At 51.0% G+C, this 7716-nt stretch overlaps 1 non-coding gene across 1 annotated transcript; it reads left to right on the top strand.

Moving 5' to 3' along the window:
- Window positions 1-6384: 6384 nt before the first annotated feature.
- LOC138216138 (5S ribosomal RNA) lies at window positions 6385-6503 on the top strand. The gene has a single exon (XR_011179850.1). It is a non-coding gene; the product is annotated as a 5S ribosomal RNA (ribosomal RNA).
- The last annotated feature ends 1213 nt before the right edge of the window (window positions 6504-7716 follow it).

The raw sequence follows: 7716 nt of genomic DNA, 5'->3' as shown, positions 1-7716 counted from the left end.
AGCGAGGGCTGGGGGTGAGGCCCTACGGTACAAGAAAGTTCGCACCGGTAAGCACTGGTGGATGACATTTCAGGCTACGTCTCTGTGAATGTTGCACAGAAACTTAGAGGATGTGTGTTTCCACACCTTCCTTGTTTGGGCTGATTGTTAAAATGATCACATGGGTCTGCCTATTCTTCTGGGGTGCAATGAAATCTTCCAGTTTTTGGAGGCTGACATCTCGGAGGGGAATATGGCCAATTGGGTGAGATCTTAGAAAACTTTTAACTGTCCCATAAATTGCAGGGCATGTGTCAGAGAGTGGGACATCCAGCTTGGGTCTGACACCCCACACTCTGAACACCTCCCTACCTACCCAGAGCCTGGAAAAATAAGTCCAGGTACGCGCTGCAGGTGCTGTTGCAAAGCCTCTCAGCACAGAGGCCAGAAAAATGCACAGCAGCTTCGTAGCAATATCTGGGACAGACTTCCCCCCTGAGGGTAGCGGCCTGTACATTATTTCCCTTCTGAGTCTTTCCTGCTTCCCACCCCATAGAAATTGAAACATCAATCTTCTCAGCACCGCCGCAACACGGTGTGGGATTGGGAAGGTAGAAGCCAGAAAATTCAAGACAGGCAAGAGCTTGGCTTTGATGACCAGCACCTTCCCTGTCATGGTGAGGTCTCGGTCCTTCCATTGCATCAGTTTTTTGTTTAAGATTGGAAATTTGTTCTGCCAATTTACTGTTCCCATCTCTTCTCCAAAATACACCCCCAGGACCTTAATTCTCTTCTCTTGCAGCCTGAGATCATTTCCTTCTTTTGGCTCCCTCCAGTTCTGATAAAAAATCTCACTCTTAGATTTGTTAATTTTTGCAGAGGAAGCCAAAGAGAAACGATCACAGCACTGCAGAGCTCTGCTAATTGAGGCATTGTCAGAGAGGAGCAGGGTGACGTCATCCATGTATAGAGATGTCTTTACCTCTCCTCTCCCACTTCCAGGCACTGGTATCCCATTAATGGCCTGATCCTGGTGCAAGGCACAAGCTAAGGGCTCCATAGCCAAAACGAATAACAAGGGGGATAATGGGCAGCCCTGCCTCACCCCTGAACAGACTTCAAAGGGGCGTGATCTATTGTCATTCACCATTACTCTGCTGTTGCTACATGTGTACAGCAGGTTAATCCACTTTCTCATGATGGGGCCAAACTTCATGTGCTCAAGTACCGATGTTAAGTACTGCCGGTTTATGCGGTCAAAGGCCTTTTCTAGGTCTACACCTAAAATGCACAGAGGGAGGGAGCGATCCTCCGAGTACAGACAGACATCCCTCAACAAGGCCAGGTTGTCGCTCATCAGGCGTCCTGCTATCCCACAAGTCTGTTCTTTTCCTACCAGTTAGGCCACTACATTTTGTAGGCGCAGGAAAAGGGCTTTGGACAGGATCTTAGTGTCCACACCTAACAGACTGAGGGGTCTCCAGTTCTTTATGTCATTCTTTGCTCCTTTCTTAAACAAGAGAGAGATAGTGCCTTCTCTTAAGGAGTCAGGCAGCAATTCTGTCTTATAGCTTTCCTCGAATAGGAGCAGTAGCGGATCCTGAAGCAGATCCCAAAAGGTGCAATAAAATTCCTTAGGGAGCCCGTCAGCACCCGGAGTTTTCCCCTTCTGTAAGCTCTCCATAGCCTGTCTCAGCTCTTCTACTGTCAAATCCCTCTCAAGTACTTCCCTATCTTCTTCACTCAAAAAGTTTTCTAGCTTTGAGGTAAAAAAATGAATTTCTTCATCCTTTACCTCTGTAGAGCTGTACAGTCTTGAGTAGAAGGCCTCGGTGCAGGAGAGGATAGCACTCGGCTCTGTTCTCTCTCGTCCCTCTTCATCAACTACACTTTCCATGACAGACTTGGAGCCTACCACTTTCCTGAAAAAGAAGCGAGTACACTTCTCATTTTCTTCCAAGAACTGCACTCTGCTTCTTAACAGCACTCCTCGACTACTTTCTTCGGCTATGCTCCGGATGTCCTTTTTTAAAAGGGTGATATCCTCGAGCACATCGAAGCCACTGTGCAGCATCGTGTGCAGCTGCCTCTGTTTCCTGACTAGCACTCCTCTCCGTCTGGCAGCAGCCTTCCTTCCCTCAGCCATGAAAAAGGCCTTTGTCCTCACCTTCACCTCCTCCCACCACTCTCCTACTGACCTGTACACACACTACAAGGATAGCCACTTTGATAGTTTCTCCTTGTAGCGGGATACTACCCCCTCGTTCTCTAGCAGCTTTGTGTTGAGTTTCCAGAGGCCTGGGCCAAAGACAGTCCCGCCCTGGAGTTCCACTCTACACCCTAAAGCCTGATGATCTGAGAAGAAGACAGGCTGAAGAGTGACCCCAACAACTTTCACTCTCGCTGAGACAAAGCAATAGTCAATTCTGGAGCTGCTATTCCTCCCTGACCATGTATATCCTGCTGTTGTGGGATATATACATCTAAATGTGTCTGAGAGTTTAAAGTCTTGAACTAAGTTTTGCAGGGCCAGTGAGCTGGAATCCAATTTTATCGGAGAGCTAGACTGCCTGTCTGTGTGCTCTAAGATACAATTAAAATCCCCTCCCACTATCACGTCTGTGCTACATAACAATAGGGAAGAGGGTGCCTTGAGTAGCTCCACCCTTCCTCCCACGTCAGTAGGGCAATACACATTGATTAGCTGCAGGTTAACGGTCCCATATTCCACATCCACACACAGCAACCTGCCATCTATGACCCTCTGAATACTTTTCAATTTGAAAGCCCATCCTTTGAAAAGAATGGCCACGCCAGAGGCTCTGTTGTTATTGTCCCCTGACCAAACAGATGGCCCTTTATCCCACCTATCTTCAAAGCTTTTATACCTCTCTTGATAGGCTAAAGCACACTCCTGCAACATCAACACATCTCCCTCTCTCTGCTGGAGGTAATCAAAGACAGACTGGCATTTAATTCTGTCATTGATACCTCTGGTGTTAAGAGAAATTATGTTTAGAGCCATATTACATAAGAAAGTGGAACCAGTCTTTACAAAACACATTTCTCTTCGGTCTCACCTGTTACCTTCTTCTTTTTCTTCTTACCAATTTCCTGCCAGCCATCCTCTGAATGAGCCTTCATCAGGGTGGCAGCAGTAAAAGCGTTCACGGAGTCCATTTCAAGGAAGGGGGTAGAGGGAGGGGTGGAGGGGTTCCAGCTGTCCCCATCGCCATGCTCTCCTTCCTCCTCGCTCGGGGAGAAAACAGAGTCATTTTTCCTTTTCCTCAAGTCCAGCTCCTGGGAGCACTGAGGGGAAAGATGTGCAGCCGATGCACCAGTCTCCTCTTCCCCCTCACCCACCAGCTGCTGCAGATCCTCCGTGATGGACTGGATGGAGGAGAGGAGGACATCTGTAGCCCTTGCAGAGTATGAGAAAAGCAGCTCCGATGAATCCTGGGTATCCTCGCTGGACCCGCTCCACCGGGGGGCCCCACACTGGCCCTAGTTCTGAGGAGCAGGAGTGGGGGAGGGGTCCTCGCTGTTCTCGGGGGTTTTCAAACCCTCGTGCTTGTCTGGTGCAGTCTGCGGTTGTGGGGGCGTAGTGGATTTCTCTTCCACCGGCCCTGGAGCCACAGCAGAACTGATCCTGGCTGGAGGCTGAGAGTCTTTATCCAACAAGGGTTCTTTGTTTAACTTGTTGTTTGCTTTGGCTTTTCGGGCCGGTTTGGCTGAAACAAGCACTGCCTCATCCTTTCTCATTTTGAGTTTATTGGCGTAGGTGTGAGGGCAGTTCTTAAAAACGTGTCCTTCCGAGTCACATAAATTGCACTTTGGCAGCATTGAACAGTCAGAGGCTAAATATCAATGTTTGCCACAGGTCTTGCAGCATTTCACAGTGCAGGACGATGCCAGGTGTCCCACAGCACCACAGCGCCAACACACCTTTGGTTGTCCCACATAAAAAACATAGCCATTGCAGGCGCCCAGCCGGATTGTAGAGGGCAGGTGCCTTAAGCCTCCATTTACATTGTCCAGTAGCAAGCGAACCTCGAATTTCCTTGCTCCTGTTTTTATACCGTCAACATCTCTAACCTCAGTTCCATGGTGGACGGTGCAGTACTGGTTAAGCCAGGTGTGAATGTCCTCTGTCTTTGCCAGTTCCGAGAACATAACAACATGCACCGTTTTCCTCTCTCTCTGTGTCAGAGGCTGCAAGTCGATCTTCTCAAGGGCAGGAACTTTCCCTCTTTTTGCCTCAAACACATCCACACATTGTTCAAACAGAGAATAGGTAGCAAAAACAACCTCAAAAGCTTTCTGACCTGGGAGAGCGAAGATGAAATCCAAGTGCCGAGGTTCAAAGCCAAGTTCCTTCTGCAACACTTTTCTGCTGAACTGCATACAATCCATGAAGACGTCATCCAAAAGCTCAAAACTCACAGCATTCTTGCGGGATCCAAAAGTTGCCATTTCGTGAACTGCAAAACAAACACTGCTTCCACAAAACAAGAAAACAATCCAACTACTCCACCTACAGGCTGATCAAGGTATCTCCCCTGCCAGGTAAGTATGAGCTGTACAAACCCCTGCAAGCGGCTCGCACCCACAGCACAAAGTGCGCAGCCTAGGCCAGCTCCTCGCCCCGCACACCACCGCCTCCTGCTGGGCCCACTCTTTCGCACACTCACAAGCCACACTAACACTCAAAAGGGTGGGCAAAACGAGAAAACGAGCGCGCCGTTTCCTACACATTCGCAGCATGTCCCGGGACACATTCGCAGCATGTCCCGGGACGCAATTCGGCCTCATTTTCATAACACCAGCCCAGCAGATCGCTACGCAAGCTCACGTCGTGCGCCTGCCACACACCGAACAAACACCGGAGCCTTTTCAGCAATTTCCAAAAAACGGGCCTGCTCGCCTGCCCACAAGGCTCCGTCTCTTACCCGCTCTCTTCTGTGCTGTTCTCTCGGCACCGCTGCAGCGCACACAACTCCTGGAGCGCGGGGAGAAAGTTTCCACGCTCCGCCGCAGGGAAGGCTCGCTCCGTGCGCACACGTCCTTTCAATGCCAGTTCAACAAGTGCTCCGCATTAGCAGCAGCGGGGCTCCGGCGTGTCGCACCTCACCTCACCTCGCATAGCCCCCTCCTTGAATGTCTGGCGCTGGGCATGCCCCGCTCTCCTCCACCTTATCTTGTCATGTGTGACCACCGACAATGGCCACAATGCCGGGGAATGGCACCTGTAAAGTGTTAATTGGGGCACAGGAACAGCCCGTCTCGTCTCGGGGGCCGGCTTCAAAGACAATACAGCAAACACAGCGGGGCGGGGGAAGTAGACGACACGACACATGCAGGTACATTCAGCTCCGGCGGGAACGAGTCATTTGTCGGTCTTTTCAAGTGCTGGGAGCCGAGTAATCCGTCGCTTGTATCGTTTCTCTCCGATGACTAGATCTCACCCTGCGACTCTCGACTGGGCTCACCCACGGCAGCCCAGCAGGTGTGAGCCTAGCCGGCACCTGGATGGGCGATTCCCCCCGGAAAAGCTCAGGTTGCTGCTGCTCCTGCAAGAGGTGTGACTGGGACCAGAAGGGAGCGCTCACCCTGCGGTCTGTGTGGCTTTCTTATGCCCCAGCATCCTGATGGCGACACTCTGCTGCTCAAACAGGCGCCGTTCTTCGGGGGAGGCATAAAACCGAGATCCCAACCCTCCTTGGCCATTATGAAATCCCAGGGCGTCTCTCAAAAAGAGACGCCGGGGGTGTCACTCTGGTGTTTGTGTTCCCCTTTACCAATCAGTCGGGTTCTCCTCCTAATCCCCGTCTCATATGTAACAATCAATGACGAGGCCCCCCTGTCCCGCGATATTGTACTTGTCTCCTGGCCACTGGCTGGCGCCGTGAGATTTAGTACTCGCGCAAGAGACCGGGGGCAGAGCGCGAACGCGGTCCCCCGCCCCCCACAAAGTGTGTGCTCCAGGTTCCCTCTCGGGACTCTGCATCACAGCGGAAAGGCAGCGAGAAGGAGCCTCTTGCTCTGACGCCGCAATGCCACAAGAGGGCGGAGACGCCGCGCGCCCGGCCAACGTGTTGGACTGCTGCGCTTTATGTGCTGAAATAAACATGCGACAGCCCAGAAATGTTTTGAGTGCTGTGCACTGTAGGTTTTTGTCTTGTGAAGACTTGCCTTGTGCTCCTCCGAGCAGTTTGTTTGTTCTCCTCCAGTGCGGGACAAGCCAACACAAGGGAGCACATTCGCCAACATCCAGGTACGCAATGCGATTTGGAAAGAAGCTCCTTTCCAAAGAGTTGCACACGAACGATCCTTCAGTCCCGCTCGGGGGGCACGGAGCCCCAGCCACACACAGCTTCAAGTAGCGAGTCAGGCGCCACAGCTTTCACTTGCGGCCACACCACCCTGAATGTGCCTGATCTCATCTGATTTTGGAAGCTAAGCAGGGTTGGGCCTGGTTAGTACTTGGATGGGAGACTGCCTGGGAATACCAGGTGCTGCAAGCTTTTACTCTCTCGGCCAGCAGGGGTCGCCGTTGGTACCGTAGGCTTTGGGAGGAAAACCTGGAGGATGGAAAGGTGATCTATAGCCTCATCTCTAGAGATGTTTTGTTGCTATGGCATGTGTGTGACCCATATAAAAAAAAGTCAGTTTGTAAAACGAATATCGAAGCTGCCTCTAAATCTGCAAATGAAGATGAGTCGATAAACCACTTGTTTTTCATATAACTATACATATGTAGCGGCGAGACTTATTAATAAGACAGAATTAAGTGTTGCGAGCTTTCCCAAATGAGGCCCCATCTCTGTTCATCTCTGTGGTGCAGCCACAGAGAAACTATTCATGCAGGCTGATTTAAGGTTTCCTTTGATAAGGGACAGCTCCCAAAGGGGAATGCACTTAGCTAAGCCTGGCTATCATGATCAATGATCATCCATTGGCGCCTATCTGTCTAGGGAGTGCCAGATGGACATCTGGACTGCATTTCTAAGTGTCAGGATTAAGTGACTCATATCTCACCTTGATCAACCAATCAGGGACTGGTAAGGCCGAGTAACCCACGTGGGACTCTGATGCCCATGGAACTTTCAGCCAATCAATGAGCTGAAGTTCCTCCAGGTAAAAACAGGCAACACAGAGATTCAGTAAGATTCAGAAGGGATTCAGGAGGATTCTGTGGACTGTTCTAAAGGGAATTCAAAGGAGAATTCCAGGGCAGGACGGCCCAGGAGCAGAAGGCTCTCAAGGGCAGGACATTCTCGCAGCGCGCCTCCTGACCATCCTGCGACTCAGCCCGGACAACCACGGAACGGCCAGTGTGTCCGAGTGCCAGAACTTATAGCGGAGTCTAGAGCGGAGGTTGCCAGAGAGTAACCAGAGGATCCACTCGAGGTTAGCACCAGCAGCAAGCCTCGTGATTAGGTCAGAACTGTGGACAGCTGAATCACTATTCAGAACTAACTCTTCATCAGGAACGAACCAGTCCTCTTCCTGACTTGCTGGGACCCACAGTCATCTTTTCTCCTGTGCACAAACTTTGCTAGTTAAAGCCAACAGTGAGCATCAGCAGCGCACCGTCGCAAGCCGCACAGCACAGCCTGGCACCGAGCCAGAGAGCGCGGATTGGACAGCAACAAGCCTGCAACTGTTTCTTTGTGCCCGCAGGAGATCTGAATCCCCAGAAATTGGATGAGTATTCAACTTCAATGCATTACAGCT

This window comes from Lepisosteus oculatus, chromosome 14 (assembly GCF_040954835.1).
Source record: "Lepisosteus oculatus isolate fLepOcu1 chromosome 14, fLepOcu1.hap2, whole genome shotgun sequence".
NCBI lineage: Eukaryota > Metazoa > Chordata > Actinopteri > Semionotiformes > Lepisosteidae > Lepisosteus > Lepisosteus oculatus.
Note: the sequence above shows the minus strand (reverse complement) of the source record. Positions and strands in the feature narration are given on the sequence as shown.